This window comes from Lycium barbarum, chromosome 1, assembly GCF_019175385.1.
Source record: "Lycium barbarum isolate Lr01 chromosome 1, ASM1917538v2, whole genome shotgun sequence".
NCBI lineage: Eukaryota > Viridiplantae > Streptophyta > Magnoliopsida > Solanales > Solanaceae > Lycium > Lycium barbarum.
Window position 1 is genome coordinate 43,315,309 of NC_083337.1, and position 18,376 is coordinate 43,333,684.

General features: G+C 39.1%; 1 long non-coding RNA gene across 2 annotated transcripts in view; it reads right to left on the reverse strand.

Annotated features, from left to right (window-relative positions):
- Nucleotides 1-18,376, reverse strand: part of LOC132636344 (uncharacterized) — a 32,177-nt gene that overhangs the window by 848 nt on the left and 12,953 nt on the right. Inside the window, exons 3-4 of one of the 2 annotated variants that reach the window (XR_009581214.1) lie at nucleotides 16,623-16,709; nucleotides 87-134 (exon numbers count right to left, since the gene is read on the reverse strand). This is a non-coding gene — a long non-coding RNA (uncharacterized LOC132636344). Of the gene's footprint in view, nucleotides 1-86; nucleotides 135-3,535; nucleotides 3,835-16,622; nucleotides 16,710-18,376 lie in introns of those variants that run through there. The other variant, XR_009581218.1, reaches the window with a different exon arrangement.

The window sequence follows — 18,376 nt, forward strand, 5'->3', positions numbered from 1 at the left end:
GTCACTTTTGGGGTTTATATGTTTGTCATTCGTTCGTATCGTAAAGAATCATGCCAAAAGAAGAAAAGGGAATAGCCTTAACATACCTGGAAGTCTTCCTAAACGTCCAACGTCTACTTCTCGAGCTCATAAGTCTTCAATTAAGATAACATATCCCACAATTAGATCATTTACATCACTTACTATCCAATCCAGGTACGAATGAAACTTAACGAAATTCGGGCAGCATTTCCCCTATAATTCTTACTCCAATCCAACTCCAAAACTGTCCACAATATACACAACATCATTAATAACAACAACAACAACAACAATATTCAGAAGCTATATTCCAAAAATTCCATCCACAACAACACAAGAATACACTCCAAATTAGTTCACACGATAATAAACAACAACAACAACTTATACGATTTCCCGCCATTAATCTGGTAGTACACATCCCATAATTTTCCCTATGTCCTGGATGAATTTAAATATATCTAGGAGAGGAGGATTCTTACCTTATATGCCAAGAACTACTCCTTCCACCTTACTTTATTTCGAAGATAGTATGGATTTAACAATGTGAGATAAATAGAAATAATGAGATTGCAGTAGTGAGCAATAATATTGTTCTTGACAAAATCTATACCTTGATTTCCATAAATAAACTCCCATAGCTACTAATCCCATGGATGTTGTTTCCGTTTCTATTTGGAATCTCCAAATAAAAGGTTGCTATGTATACTTATAATCTCACGTTAGGGCTGTAGATATGTTTTTAAGGAATTTTTCTATCAATTGATGGGAGATCTGCCTATATATATATATATATATATATATATATATATATATATATATATATATATATATATATATATATATATATATATATATATATATATATATTTACATATTCCCTTGCTAAAGGGTTGTGTGGGCCCGCAAATATATGTATTATTCTTATCCCCAAGTTGATCATTAATATCTACATAAGCATTAGTCACATTTGACTCTTATTCCATTGAACCACACTTTTCTTCCATGATATTAACAACTAACTACTTGTCTTCCACTAACACTCTTAATTACTGACATGTTTCCCACTAACATTCTTAATTAATCAATTACTCAAATAATTAATTTCTTGATCATGATTCACTTAAACATGGACCACTTTTAACACACTTCATATACTCATTATCATAATCATGTGGTAGAACTCTAGTCCATAGCCTCTTTATACATACACAAAATATTATTTGCAATCATCGTCGCCTTAATCTTAAGTCTTAAATCATTACAGGACCTCATCCTTTTATACTCCGATCTCTTTATTTGCATACTTGTGTATGACCAAAATTCTCCAGTGCCAACGATTCGAACCATAGCCCGAAAGTATGAGTATAATATTGATAAAACTTATACTCTCTGATTTTCTTAACTTCTAATATTCACGACACTTACTTACCACTTGGTAACATAGCATAACTCTTTATAACCTCAAAAATAATCTTGTCCTTAAACTTATGTCGATTAACTTATAAAAAATCCATCGTACAAAAGTATGGGATGCAACATCCTTCCCCCCTTAAGAACATTTGTCCTCGAATGTTAAACTAGTCTATAGAGTCTTATAAAAATTTCGGCTGAGTCTTATCTATAACTGTACCGATGCCAACATGTCATAAAACAACCCAACAACGCATAGCCTCACAGGGCTACATGAACAGTAATAACTATGGCCTCACACGACCAAATAGAATAACTATATGTACATCACATACCTGAAGTCTGGACTTCCTCATGAAGTGGAAACAAGTGTAGGTATCTGGACCTTATATCATTCTCAGCTCCCAAGTCATCTCCTCGACATTCTTATTCCTCCAGAGCACCTTAACCGAAACTACATCCTTAGTCCACAATTGGCAAACTTGTCTATCTAATATAGTCACTAGGGTCTCCTCATATGATAATTGCTCAGTCACCTAAACATCGTCTACTGGTACGACTCTCGAGAGATCTCCTATGCACTTATAGAGCATAGACACATGGAATACTGAATGTACTGACTCCAGATCAGAAGGTAGCTCTAACTCATATGCTACCTTACCCACTGTACGAATGATTTTGTATGGCCCAATGTATCGAGGACTAAGTTTACCTTTCTTGACAAATCTCATTACTCCCTTCATAGGTGAGACTTTCAGGAAAACTCAATCACCTACCTCAAACTCTAACTTACGCTGCCGATTGTTTGCATAGGAATTTTAGCTACGCTGCGCCACTAATAATCTTTCCTGGATCACCTTTACCTTTTCAACTGCTTGCTGCACTAAATCTGGGCCTACGAGTAGATTTTCCCTAACATCAAACCATCCTATGGGGGATCTACATCTTCGCCCATATAAGGTTTCACAGGTGTTACACCCCGTATCTTTGAAGAAGCACTTATCAAATTTGAAACATAAGTACGTTGAGTTAGGGTTAAGTAAAACCACTTTGGAATATAAGGATCATGCATTATTAAGTATATGTAATGAGTGAAGGATGTATATAAGATATACCGGAAGGTTTTATAAGGAAATGAGTGGAAGAAATGAAGTAGTACGACTTCGGAGAAAGGATGCGTAATGTTTTGTGTGAAAAATTTGGTCCAACTTGGGGGACGCATATCTCTGAGCATATGAAGTTTTTTAAGGTGAAACAAAAGCCTAAAATGAATTTCGTTGAGCCTAGTTTCCAACGCAACAAAGTTCTAGTCGATAGGACATCGGAGTAGAGAATAATGGACGTTACAAGTTCAGCTGACAGAGCAGAACGTGTGCTACATTACTGCTACAGTACCGACTTGCTACATACTGCTACAGTGACCCCGACCAGAATTTGACCCTTATAAAAAGGCTAAGAACCCCTTTTTTCACCAGATTTTCCCAGAAATTTCCAAAAAATTGAAGAGAGAAAGAGGGGGGATCACAAAGTGAGCAATTTTCAAGCGAGGAGTATTAATCAAAGCTCGGATAAACGCATGGATGTGATTCTAGTATGGTTTTGCGGTGGATTCAAGGTAGATATTTAAGATATCTCTATTTTAACAAGAATAAGGTATGAATATCCTATTGTTAATGTTAATTTTGGTTTATTTATGGAGATAAAGTCGTTAAATAATTGTGTAGTAAGTTGGTTAGTTATGGAAGTTGGAAAACACCGTGTGGGATGTTTTATGGTACATATTGGTGTTGTAAATGATGTTATTTATGTTGGTATTTTTGTTGTTGTTGTTAGTTGTTGGATTGTGATTTCGGGCTAGGCATATAAATAGGGGAGGTACTGCCCGAATTTCAGCAAATTATAAACAGAATTAAATTGAAGGCTTAAGATGAGCGTATGACATTGAGCCTAATAATAGTATTGTCACGACCCAAACCCCGTGGGCCGCGACTAGTACCCTAACTGGGTACCCATACGTACCTACCTGATCGAATTCGAACCATACAGATTTTTTTTATTTTTTTTTTTTTAAAACAGAAGTACGGAAGTAGGCCGATACAAATACGGCGTGCGCGTAACATACATATATATACATATACCTGAACACACAGACATTTACAGATAAGCCGATAAGGCTAACATACAGACGGAACCCGTAACCCACACATCTATCTACAGGCCTCTATAGACATACAGAATCATATGACGGGACAGGGCCCCGCCGTACCCGGAATATACATACATACGGAATACACAGACGACAGAAAATATATACCAAAGATATGCTCCGGGTCAAAGGATCTCTTCAGATAGCAGAGTCGGAAACCTACGCTGGCGGCGTCTCACCTGGTGCGTCTGTACCTGCGGGCATGTAGCGCAGCCCCCGAAGAACGGGGGTCAGTACGGAAAATGTACCGAGTATGTAAAGCAGCAACGTAACAGATATAAACATAGTCCGAACTAGAGTCACAGTAATATAACGGGCAAAATCATAAGTCAAACTGACGGACAGAGTTATGATCCAGACGGACATACAGAATCGTGTTACACACAAATGGACAGAATTATAGTTCGGACAGACAGACGGAATCATAATACAGACCGACGAGCAGAATCTGAATCCATACGGACATACCGAAGCAGAAGCCATACGGACATGCAGAATTAGTCGTAACACAGACGGACAGACAGACAGTAGCATGACGGACAGAATTATGCATGCAGAGTAGCACAGAGTCATACAAAATCATACAAAGGCGTGTGCTTTATAAATACAGATGGCACACGCATATATTCATACAGATCCCGGCCCTGTCTGGGGGCGCGGTAACAGAACCCGGCCCTCTTAGTACGGGACGCGGTGGACAGACAGAATCAAATCGGATCATATGCCATCCTGGCCGCCATCCCCATACACAGATCATACAGACATACAGATCCCGGCCCGTACGCCGAGGGACGCGGTGAACAATGCAGAGAAAATATGCATGATAACAGAACCTGGCCCGGGTCGCAGTGAAAGAATGCATTGAGACAGACACGAATCGATAAATGAGAAACCACCTACCTACAGACTCAACATACAGACTCGATCAATCGGAAGGGTGCCAAACGGCGAGCCAAAATCAGAATATCCAGATAGTATGCATAGCACGCGCTCATATCCTAATTAGGAAGGCACGACAGATTATCAGAATGGGATGCTCGGATGTTCAGAAATAATATTGTATAAATTACACAAAAATATCCATAATATTCACAAAATAATAGTTCAGAAGTTTTTGGAGAAGATCGGACCAAAACAGAAGTATTTTAAAAATCGTACCGGAAGTATCGGGCCTTGTGGGCCCACCTCGGACCAACCCGAGGCTACATACGTAAATTACTGATGATTGACCTTATGAGGTCACCCATACTCATTCGGAAGTGTTCCGACTCCGTTTGGGGAAGTTTTGTACAAAATCTCACTTTAAGGGCAATTTGCAATAAAATAGTTTCAATTGAATTGAAGGAATTGGAGCGGTTTTCCGTCTCGAATTCCGGGGAACGGAGTCGGACCTAGGGCTCGCGGCCGAGCCTACCACATCCAGAACATGCCTAGGAGCGTATAGAAGTGCTTCACATACCTCGATGGCGCCTTATGCTCGCTCGGCGTCAATCCAAATTTCGTCCAAAATCTGGAAATGGTCAAGTTTACCATTGGGTTAGTTTCATTCTTTCAATACTCTATCTTTACACATAATTGCCTACCGAAATTTCGGCAGCATTTCCTCTGTATATACGACATCCCCGAGACTTAGCTCGGCTCAATTCCTCAACACAACAGCCCAGAGAAAACATCCAAACAACAACAAACATCAATAAACACTAATTCATACACTATGGCATTATTAGCCATCTTTCGACACAACGAGTTATTTTTCATTTTAAACTTGCATTTCCAACCAAACTTATTATTTTCATATCCATTATCCATCAAAATCATTACGACACACATCGGAGGCATCCATACCATATTCACATAACATTCATAAGTTACTCAAACATTCAACTTCCTATCAAATCACTACCTTCCCAATCTTTCCTAACTTCCAACATACAAGTTCATAAACACATTTTCATATTCCAAGTTCGTTATCGTCAATCACAATTTCAAGACATTAGGCTAACGCAACATACTTTCCGACAACGACTTAACAAACAATTCTTCGTTTTGGCTTAACCATTATCCTTCAATCTACTTCACAAAGCCATAACACAATTAACATACAACCAAAATCAAATTCACATCCCATATTACACATAGTACCATACGGCCAACATACTATATTTTCCAACTCTCACTAATTCATCCCACTTTCCTTTCTAATACAATTTCCACCATACTACAACTAACTTACACAAGAATTCAAACCATTACAATCATGCAATACATATATATGCATTCGGCCACCACCCATATTTTTTTTCAACATACAAAATTTCCATGTTTTTCCTTCATTCACACATACTACAACATACCTATATCATTTTTAACACAACAAAAGCATGGAATCCTTACCTTTCTTCAAGTTCTTCACTTGGGGTTGAAGTTGTTTTCTTGCCAAAATCTTTACATCAACTTGTAGATAATCTTGTGCTTAGTAATAATCTCTCAAGAGAGGAACTTTTTAAACCCAAGAATTGGCTCCAAAAATTTTTCTTTCTTTTCCTTTTCTTTCTCCTCTCACCCGAAACCCTCTCCTTTTGTTCCTTCTTTCTTGCTTTGTATTTTTTTTTTTTCTTGAAAGTTCTAAGGATAATGATGGATATATAATGCCACATGGAAAAATTAATCCATGGGCTTGGATCATGGTATGACCGGTTGGGCCATCCCATTTGGGCCTAATTTTTTTCCTATCATTTTTGAGCCCAAAATTGTTGTCTAAAGATGGTAATTTATGGAGCAAATTTCCAAAATTCCCTTGGCCACCTTTCGTAATTCCACACCATTAAATTCATAACCTACACATGCATACAAAGTAAGGTCCAATTGTGGCCTTATTCATCACAAGTCAACCCACCTTGAATTTTTCGAATAAACAAAAATGTCGGATGTAACAAGTATGAATGTTTTATATGTAGATTTACAAGCTTGGAAGGATAAACGTTGAACGACTAAGGCGACAGAAAGGTATGTTAAGGCTCGTCCCTTTCTTTCAAAGGCATGATTCCTATGTTACGATTTCATAAATGCTTCCATAACTTCTTTGTTTTCAAAAGTTAAAAGTCTATGATTCCAAGGCACGATTCCCTTCCTGATAACCCGTAAATATTTTCCGAAATGTCCGTATTTTCTCCAAAACAAAGGTTTATGATTTTGTAAGCTTTTATGACTACAACGACGGACATGTTTTTGTAATGACAACGATGATGTCAAAGATGAGAATATGTCTATGATGATTATGATGAGAATGGTTTCATGTTTGAAAGTCTCAAGTTGTGGATTCAATATGAATATGAGAATATTGAGCTATTTCTTGATCCTCAATTTTATTCCTTGATAATGACTCTATTTTCTAAAAACTTCAAAGTATATGAATTGACTCCTTATGAGATTTATGACCTTATTCTATGTTTTCTCTTGATATTATTCTTCATTGATAGTCTCGCCTTAAAATAATTGTTCCTTCAAGGTGAGATAGAGCGATGATTATTCCATAATATAATCAAAGGTTACCGACCTTACGTCACTCCGATAGAGACATAACATTCCTTGGGCTCTCCTGCATGCTGCTTATATGATATATGTATATGTATATGGGGAATATGGGGAAAAAGGGAGTGGCGCTATAGACGCATTGCCACCTGATCAGTTGGTGTAACTTATCATCCCGGACGCGGGATGCCTGGACGCAGGACACATGTGGCTAAATGGATCAGAGCCGATGCCTCGGCATATTTTTCTGTATATATGAACAAGAAATGTTTTTCAAAGAATGCTAAGCCTGCATGGCATCCTCCCTAAGAGGCACTCATATGTACAAGTTATTCTTTTATCTTACGATATGCTCTACATTTCCATTTTGTTATTATTCATACTTTACATCCCTTACTATGTTACTATTCATGCCTAACATACTCGGTATATTACTCGTACTGACGTCCCTTCTTGTGGATGCTGCGTTCATGCCCGCAGGATCAGGCAGCCAGTCGGACGATCCATCACAGTAGGACCTCTCCTCAGCAGCAGTCAGTACGCTCCATTGATCCGGAGCTATACCCTTTTTGGTATGCTATTCAGTTACGTACATGTATGGGTACGGCAGGGCCTTGTCCTGTTATTCCTACAGTTTGTACTCCATAGAGGTCTGTAGACAGTGATATGTAGTTGTGATATTATGCAGCCTCGTTGGCGTGTATTTTATTGTTCAGTATATATGTGTGGCGGCCAAATCGGCTCACGCTGTTATTCTCAGTGTTTATACTTATATGTATACATTGGCCGTGAGTTCCCGGTACGGTGTTTCTTATGTTGATCGTTCGGGAGACAGTCCAGCTCAGTTACAGATTGTGTATGGGCCCAGGATAGTTAGTGAGAGGTAAATGCAGGCATAGGAGTGCTTGATCAGCAATGGTCGGGCACTTGTTGTGGCCCGTCAATTTGGGTCGTGATAATAGGGAGCCATCTAAATAATAGAATGATTGTTGTTATTGTATGCGAACTCATTAAGTGGCAAATGATCATCCAAACTACCTTGGAAATCAATCACACATGCCCTCAACATATCTTCAAGGGTTTGTATAGTGCGCTCCGCTTGTCCATCCGTCTGCGGATGAAATGTCGTACTAAGACTCACTTGAGTCCCCAGTCTATTCTGAAAGGATCTCTAGAAGTTAGCTGCAAACTGTACCCCTCTATCTAAAATGATAGCTGCAGGAACACCATGAAGTCGTACAATCTCTCTAAGATAGAGCTTCGCATAGTCCTCAGCTAAATAGGTAGTCCTGACTAGCATAAAATGGGCCGACTTCGTAAGTCTATCTATGATAACCCATATAGAATTATACTTACGCTGAGTACGAGGCAAGCCTATAATAAAGTCCATATTAATTACTTCCCATTTCCACATCGGAATCTCTATAGATTGCAACAATCCACCAGGCTTCAGATGCTCAATCTTAACTTGCTGACAATTCGGACACTGGGCAACAAACTCAGCTATATCCTTCTTCATCCCATCCCACCAATATAAGTCTCGAGTGTCATGATATATCTTTGTTGACCCTGGATGAACTGAGTAACGAGCATAATAGGCTTTTCCCATGACCTGCTATCGTAATCCTATAACATCTGGTACACATAACCAGCTTTGATATTTAAGGATTCCATTATCAAAGACTTTGAATGGAGTCTTCTCTTTCTGGGAAGCATTGTCTCTATAGTGGACTAGAATAGGGTCCTCATACTGCCACTTCTTTATTTCAGAGACTATAGAAGAATCTGCAACATCTCGAATCATCAGCCCTGAGTCTCCTGAATCCATCACCAGGACTCCCAAGCTAGCTAACTGATATATATCATGATGCATATCCTTCTGCTCTGCTCTCAAATATGATAAACACCCATTGACTTACGACTCAAAGCATGCGCTACAACATTTGCTTTTTCCTGGATGATATAAGATATCCACATCATAGTCTTTTAATAACTCTAACCACCGCCTTTGTCGTAAATTCAACACTTTCTGTTTGAAAATGTACTGGAGGCTCTTATGATCAGTATAGATATCAACATGAACGCCATATAAGTAGTGTCTCCATATTTTCAAAGCATGAATCACTGCTGCTAACTCTAGATCGTGGGTAGGATAATTCTTTTCATGTTTTCTCAACTGCCTGGAAGCATGGGCTATAACCTTGCCATGTTGCATCAACGCACAACCTATCCCAACCCCTGAAGCATCACAATATATAACATAACCATCTGGACCCTCAGGCAGAGTCAACACTGGTGCCGTAGTCAACGTATCTTTCAACTACTCGAAGCTTCGCTCACATGCGTCCGTCCACTGACACTTAGCTTCTTTCTGAGTCAACTTTGTTAATGGTGCTGAAAGTGAAGATAATCCTTCCAAAAATCTCCTATAATACCCTACTAGACCCAAGAAACTGCGTACCTCAGGAGGTGTCTATTACACCTCGTAGTTTCGTCCGTTGAGATTCGTTAGGTGTTAGTTGTCCTAATCACGGAAACTGGAGTTACCTTCTAGGATATGAGGAGTTTTGGTGTGTTTATTTTTTCCAAATTAAATTTCATCGAGTCTAGTTTCCAACGCAACAAACCGTTCGGCAATGTGACATCGGAGCAAAAAGTTATGGGTGTTTTAAGACAGACTGGCCGAGCAGAAAATTTTGACAGACCAGTTTGACAGCCGCAGAATATTTTGACGGACCGCAGAAATTCAAATTGCACCTCCCCAGCGTAAAACAATCATAGTGAGCAATATTTGACTGGGCAGTTCTACGGAGGATTTTGACAGCCCATAGGAATTTTGATGGCCTGTCAAAGTGGGTGCATGATTGCCCGACGGGATTTTAAGTTACGCTTTATATATTTCATTCCATTTCATTTGGAAATTATATTTTCCCAAATCAGATCCAAGAGCTCTCCAAAAACCCTTTCTTCAACTCCATAAACTAATCCAAGCCAAAATCCAAGAGAGATTAAAGATCAAGAGGCAAGAATCAAGATATCCATGTGTTAGAAGTCTTGCTAGGGTTAGTAGTCTTCAAGAATTCTTTGGGTATTGAAGCTAGGGTTTTCATATAAGTTGATAGCTTGCATCCAAAGCTCATTCTTATGAGATAAAATGTTAGTTTTCATGCTTATTACATGTTATGAAGAATGTTTAGTTGTTGAACAACTTGGGTAGAAGGAGAAAGTAGAAGATGAGTTCTAAATGTAGTTTTTATGATGTTTTTGATTAGTAAGCTAACTTGAGTTATGATTTTTAGTATGATATGGATATAATCTTGTTATAGACGGTAATAATGATGATAAGAAAGCGTTCTATGAAAAATGTGCAAAGGGTTGGTGTGAAGTTGTTAGTTTAAGTTGAATGTGAGAATGAATATGGAAGACTTATTGGAATGTGACTACGTGATTATGATATTGTAGATGTTATTACGGTTGTTTGGGAGTTGTTTTGTAATATGGTGGAAGTCGATGAAATGGGGAAAATGCTGCCCAATTTTCATTAACTCATGGATTGTTCTAGTTTGGATTTAAGAGCATCTTTAAGGCTTAACCAAGGTATGAATCCTTTTAAATGTAGATTTTCCAAGCTTCGATCGTGAACGTTAAGTAGTTAAGAAGACAACGAGGTATGTAAGGCTAACCCTTCTTTCATTAAGGCATGGTCCCATTGCTAAATACCTTCATACGAGTTGTATAGCATCTTCCAAATGACTTCATTCCTAGAATCGCTAAGGTTCATGATCCTCGATAAATCTCATGATACTATTGGTCCCATCCTATGATAGTTGATTCTCTAAGGAAGGATATAATGAAAATGATGATGACGATGATAATGTAGAGAACGTGTATGTGCTTCTATGTATATATATATTTATATATTAAAGTATGACTACTAAGAGCACCGAGCTTACATGACCGGTTATGATATCTATCGCATGCACACCGCTGCAGTTGGGTACGGTTAACACTGAGCCTTGGTGGGGCCAGGTACGTATAACACCGAACCTTATCATGGATGGGTATGTAAGACACCGAACCTCTATGGTCGGGTATGATACTACTACAACTATAAATGTATGAAATGGAAGGTTCCCAATAGAAAGGGGATAAGTAAATATGATGAACAACGCTAGAGGTATAAATGGCTTCATTATCTCATGACCTCGCTATCTTATGTTCTTTTTTACGTTTCTATTATGATGTTGATCATGCTTAACATACTCAGTACATTATTCGTACTGCCGTCCTTTTGTTTGTAGACGCTGTGTCATGCCCGCAGGTGGATAGGGAGATAGACTTGACTTATAGATTACTTGTTCAGAGATTGCATAGAGGAGCTCCATTTGATTCGGAGCTGCAGCTTTTGGGTATTATTCTTTTGCATACATTCATATGGGCATGGCGGGGTCCTGTCCCGCCTATATGATTTTACATACTCTTCTTAGAGGCTTGTAGACAGTAGTGTATGGTTACATGTCTTGCAGCCTTGTCGGCTCATATTTTGTATATTATTTTGTTAGCCTCGTCAGCTTGTGAATATGGACATGGGAATTGTTGTTGATAAATAAATAAATATATATATATATATATATATATATACGTGTTGTTGCCCGATGTGAGTAATATTGTGGATGTATAGAAATCATGAGTAGGCCATGTGGCTCACCTAGATGGGAATATAAATGTACGATAAGAGGTGCCCAGGTGGGTTAGCACCGGGTGCCCGTCATGGCCCTCCGATTAGGTCATGATAGTGTCGTAGGTCTAGGCCAAGCCTTGACTGCCTCAATCTTCTGAGCATCTACTCGAATACCATCAGCTCCAATAATATGGCCCAAGAATGCCACTGAAGTCAACCAGAACTCACATTTGGAAAACTTAGTATAAAGCTTCTGGTTTTGGAGAACCTTGAGTACTGCTCGCAAATGCTCTACATGCTCATCCTCTGAACATGAATAAACTAGAATATCATCAATAAACACAATTACAAACATATCCAAGAATGGTTTGAATACTCTGTTCATCAGGTCCATAAATACTGCAGGGGCGTTAGTCAACCCGAACAACATCATTCTAAACTCATAATGCCCATATTGTGTCCTGAATGCTGTCTTCGGAATATCCTTCTCTTTGACTCGCACCTGATGATAACATGACCGCAAATCTATTTTTGAAAAGTATTTGGCACCCTGTAGTTGATCAAATAGATCATCAATCCTAGGAATTGGATACCTGTTCTTTATCGTCACCTTATTCAACTACCTGTAATCTATACACATTCGCAACGATCCATCTCTCTTTCTTACAAACAATATTGGCGCTCCTCAAGGTGATATACTAGGCCTAATGAAGCCTTTTTCTAGCAAACCCCTCAGCTGTTCTTTCAATTCCTTTAATTCTACTGGTGCCATTATATAAGGAGGAATAGATAACATTAATAGTGAACTCAATCTGACACTTTGGAGGAAGACCTGGAAGTTCACCTGGAAATACATCTAGGAATTCATTAGCCGCTAGAACTGACTGAAGAGTCAGTGATTCAGCTTTCACATCTTGCACCCTTACCAAATAATAAATATACCCTTTCTGGACCATCTTTCTTGCCTTGAGGTATGAAATAAACTTACCTCTTGGCGATGTTGTATTACCCTTCCATTCTATAATTGGCTTCCCTAGAAACTGAAAACAAACTATCTTCCTTCTACAATCAACATTAGCATAACCGAAAGCCAACCAATCCATGCCATAATAACATCAAATTTAGTCATATCTGACTCTATCAGGTCTGCTATGATTTGGCGACTATAGATTACAACTGGACAATTCTTATATACTCGCCTAGCTATCACATAGTCTCCTATGGGTGTACCTACCTCTAATGGTTTTATCGACTCAGGGTCTATTTCGAGTTTATTAGCAACAAAGGGGGATATATATGACAAGGTAGAACCTAGGTCAATCGATGCATAAACTTCATGGGAGAAAATCGATAATATACCTGTGACCACATTTGGAGATGACTCATGATCCTGTCTACTAGCCAAAGCATATATGCGGTTCGAAGGACCTCTAGAGCTAGATGCTCCACTTCTACCTCTACCATGACCTGCTGGGGTCTGAGTACCTTGCCCTGCAGGGCGAATAGCTACTGAAGAAGAAGAACCAGCAATAGATCCAGTAGGCTGAATCGTACCCGAATCACCAACAAAGGGACAGTTTCTCATAATATGGCCTGGATAACCACAAGTATAGCAAACACCTGTCCCACTATGACATGGCCCAAAATGGGACTTACCACACTAAGAACATCGTGGAACAGGCGTCCTCGACTGCATAGAACCCCCACTATACTGAGGACCTAGGGCCCTGAAGCTCTAACTAGGTCTTGAATGAGCTGGGCGATCAAATCTCCGACCCAAAATCTGTGGAGGTGCACTGGGAGCTGACTGAAGGGAATGTCCCGAATAGTACTACCTCTGGCCACTCTGAAATCCACCTGAAGGTCCTGCAGACCTTGCTCTCTTATGCAGTCCCCTATCATGCTGCTCACGGTCACGACCCTGTCTGCGCTCCTCCATCCCTTGGGCATATGCCTGCACACGAGCAATATCCATACCTGGCTGGAGAGAGAGCACCATGCAATTATCAACCATCCATGGTTGCAACCCAGTAACATATCTATGCATATGGTCTGCCATAGTAGCAACCGCAAAAGGAGCATCCCTTGCCATAGAATCAAACAACAGAGTATATTCCCGAACACTCATGTTACCTTGTCGAAGATTAAAGAACCTATTAACCCTGGCTCTCCTTGCCTCTGGGGTAGAAAATGGTGAATAAAAGCCTCGGTAAATTCCTCCCAACCTGCCGGAGGAGCATCAGTACCTCTAGCTAACTCCCAAGACTAATACCAATTTGTAGCAACACCATACAACCTGTACGAGGCTAACTCGACATACTCAGTATCGGTGGCCTTCACTACCTCGGGCTCTGTCCTAGCTTTAGTAACTTTGGGTACTTGACTCGCAGTATTACCCGTAGTAGAGATGGCTTTGCCCTTCTGGACAGCTATAGCTTTCTTCGACATAGTTGTAAGCACAATATAGGGTTAGCGGAGGAAAATCCTGATAACACAACTCTATCGCACGATCTAGGATCAAAAAGAAAGAAAACATCCTAAATGTCCTATAGCCTCCGATTTATAAATGTGGTGCACAACAAATCTATAAGCATGACTCTACTAGACACGGTCTGTAGACAACCCTAGGACAGAACTGCTCTGATACCGCTTCTGTCACGACCCAAACTGATGGACCATGACAAGTGCCCGAGTTGTACCTGCTGGACACCAACTTACCAACATGCTTGACATAAGTAGACTCAAAATGGACTCATGATAAGAATATCTGTAAAACATGTTTTCGTCTCATAAAAATCATTATATCGAAAATAAGTATATTCAAAAGAGTCATAGTCATATACTGTTAGACCTCGAAAAATTTCATGTCATCGTGTAGTGAATAGACTAACGTAGGGTGAGACGAATGTGATGTCCCTACAAGTAAGAAGGGGTACTTAACGATTCTAATTAAGATTCCAAAGTCGTTTGAGGCAAGAGGAGGAAGTCGTGTTTCAAAAAGGTTGGGAAGTACTGAGCTAATGTTGATTAAATAATGTTTTGAGGAAAAGCTATAACACTCCTTAGGTTGTTAATGAAGTGTTAAACAAGTGCTAAGAAGGTTCCATAAGGATTAGAGATCAAACGAAACGTCGGAAATAATTTCAAAAAGGTGGAGTTATATGACCACTTGTACGGTCTGTATAACTTCAAGACCTCTAGAAGGTTCCACATATTTCACCAACATAAATTCAAGGTAAATCAAGGATCAAATACCAAAACTAGTAGAATCAAGTGCAAGAATGCTAGTTAGGGTTGATGGAAGCAAGAAATCTCTTTGAATTTGAAGTTAGGGTTTTCTCCAAGTGACGTATTTCCATCCATAACTCATTCCTACACAATCAAAGGTGAGTTTTATGATCATTTCATATTATTTAGAATATTTAATGGTTGAAAGACTTAGATTATGGAAGAAGGTAGAATATGGAGCTCAATTGTGAAATAATGGTATTGGAGCTCAATGGTTAAATAACGGTATTATTGAATAGTAGTTTGACATGAGCCATAATTCTTGAGATGTTATGAGTATAATCTTGCTAGAAATGATATTAAGAATATTGGAGAAGCATTATACGAGAATGAATGTGGTGTTGTATTATGGCCATGGTTATGGATGACCTTGAGAGGAAATTTGGAGAATTGGATAATGTCGAACTTGTCGAAGTTATTGATTATGATATTATGAATGTTGTTATTGATGTTTGGGATTTGCTATATTATATGGAGAAAGTTTTAAAAACAAAGGAAGTGCTGCCTAATTTCTATTAGCCTTTAGTCGCTTTAGCTTAAGCTTAAATATGTTATCGATTATCTAATCTTAGCACAAATTCCCTTGAATGTAGAATTACGAACTTGGAAGGAAGCGTTCAATCGGCAAGTTAGAAAGGCGAAAAGTTATGTGAGGCTAGTCCCCTTTTTTTCTAAGGCATGACTCCTATAGTATGACTTCCTTTAATTTTCCATGATTTTTCTTATATTCCGGAAACTATGAGTCTATGCTTATTAAGAGCTTCTCATGAAATAAAGATAAGAGATGTGTTGGGAATATGACAATGATGACGAGGAGTCTAAGTCTAGAGATACCAAAGTTTATGGTATGATAATTCTTATGAAGATAATGATTCCATGATGTTATTCATTATTCCTAGACTCACCTTATAATGCTAGTTCCTTCAAGGTGAGGCATGATGATCATGACTACTCCATAATGGAATCCGGGGCTCTCGACCTTACGTCACCCTGATAAAGTTATAGCTTGTCCTTGGGTTCTTATGCATGCATTGTGATAAGTATATGATGATGATATTACACCGTGCCTATATGTTTGGGCAGACACCACTAGTGGGCGGCGTGAGATGGTTACCCCGGACGCGGGAGGCCTGGACGCGGGCTAATGGTGTGTCACGACCCGACTAGGGGCCGTGACGAGTACCCGGTACTTGTACCGAGCACCCCTTATCTTGTCTCATATCCTTATTACTAAGTGGGTCGTATGACCTATACCATTTTTTTTTTTTTGTTACTTAACATTAACAATAGTAGCATAGTTATGAACCTAGGCGAACAACCTTTACTAACATATTATACATCGACTAGGACTTCTAAAAGTACAAAACATTTAACTGTACACATCTGTCTACGAGCCTCTAGACATAATACACATATACACAAGAAGGGCCGAGCACTGTCACGCCCGAATATATATATATATATATATACACAAAATAGTACCAATAAACAGTGGCTCCGGAATGACTGGAGCACTCTCTGTGAACCGCTGGTGAAGCTTCTAAGAACCGGACCCGTCTACCTGCTTACCTGCGCGGCATGAAACGCAGCGTCCACAAGAAGGGACGTCAGTACGAATAGTGTACCGAGTATGTAAGGCATGAAAATAGTAAAGAGAGGAATATAAATTGCAACCAGTACATAATGAAATCATAGGACATATAGAGCGATAATAGAGTAACCTGTACATGTATGTGCCACCCAGGGCAGATGCCATGCATGCTAAGCTGTCTTTAAAAAAAAACATTTCGTGTTCATATATGAAAATAAAACATAATATATATTGTCGAGGCGTCGGCAGCCGATCCATTTAACCATGAATGTGTGTAAATATCCCGCGTCCGGGATGATATCAAGTCAAATACGGCTACATGTACCGTGTGTAACCCCGCGTCTATAGTGCTCTGCCCTGCTCCCTTCTTCCCCGTGTACATATACATATATACATATATACCATAGCATGCAAGCGAGCCCAAAAAGAAGCTATAACGTTATCGGAGTGACGTAAGGTCGGTAGCCTCCGATTACATTATGAAATCGTCATGGTCGTCAGGTCTCACCTTGAGGGAACAACAATTATAAGGCGAGACTATCCATAAAGGATAACATCATGAGAGAACATAGAACAGGATCATAAGGTATCGTTTCATGTACTTTGGAATCTTTAATCATGGAATCATCATTGTCGTATTCATCATATGAACATTTCCTTCCCTGACATCATCCATGTCATTGTAGAACATACTCATCGTAATTGACAAAAAAACTTACTTTGCCACAGACTTTGTTTTGGGAAAATGCGGGCGTTTGGAAAACTTTTTGAGCTATTGGGGAGAAGATCATACCTTAGGGTCAATAGATTAGTTAAACAACTATTGTTTAGTAGTCAGAATAGTAATCTAAAAGTTCCCCTTGATTATAGTACGGAAATAAGCTAAATGGAACAATAGGAGGGAATTTGGGAATAGTGGGCCCACCTCGGGTCAACCGGGGTGGCGTATCCAAATTGCATATAATAAGGTTCATGGAGTCACTTATGAAGGTTTTATCAAAATCCGGTTTCATTTGGCAAGTTATAGAAGTAGGGGCCATTGTTTCAACAAGATATTAAAAATTTAGGTCAATTCTATTGAATGAAAAAGGGTTAATTTCAATCTCGGGTTTCTAGGAATAGGATCATCCCCGAAGTTTGTATTCAACCCTATTATGTCTAAGGCATGCCGAAGAAGGAAAGTGAGACCTTACATACCTCTTTCCGCTCCTTTGGCTATCCCGAATTCAACTCGCAAATCCGCCAAAATCTACAAATTGGTCAAGTTTACCAAACATGATTAGTGCCTTTAGAATTGAATTCTTAAATGATACCTGGCTACCGAAATTTTGGCAGCACTACCCCTGTAAACTACTCCATCCCACCAAGTTCAACTTGGCCAATTTCAATCAACAACAATCCAGGAATTCGACCCGGCCAAACTAACAACACAATATCAACGACCATACTAAAAATTTCCATATTCATTCCAAGTTACATTGTAACAACTCAATCAATATACTACTTCCTCCAAAACCTTCCAACTCCAATAAGAACATTAACAACATTATAATTCATATACCAACAACACCACACTAACAACATTACCTTCCATACATTCAAGAACATTATTTTCAATTTACATAATCTCTAAAGCAAGTCTCCA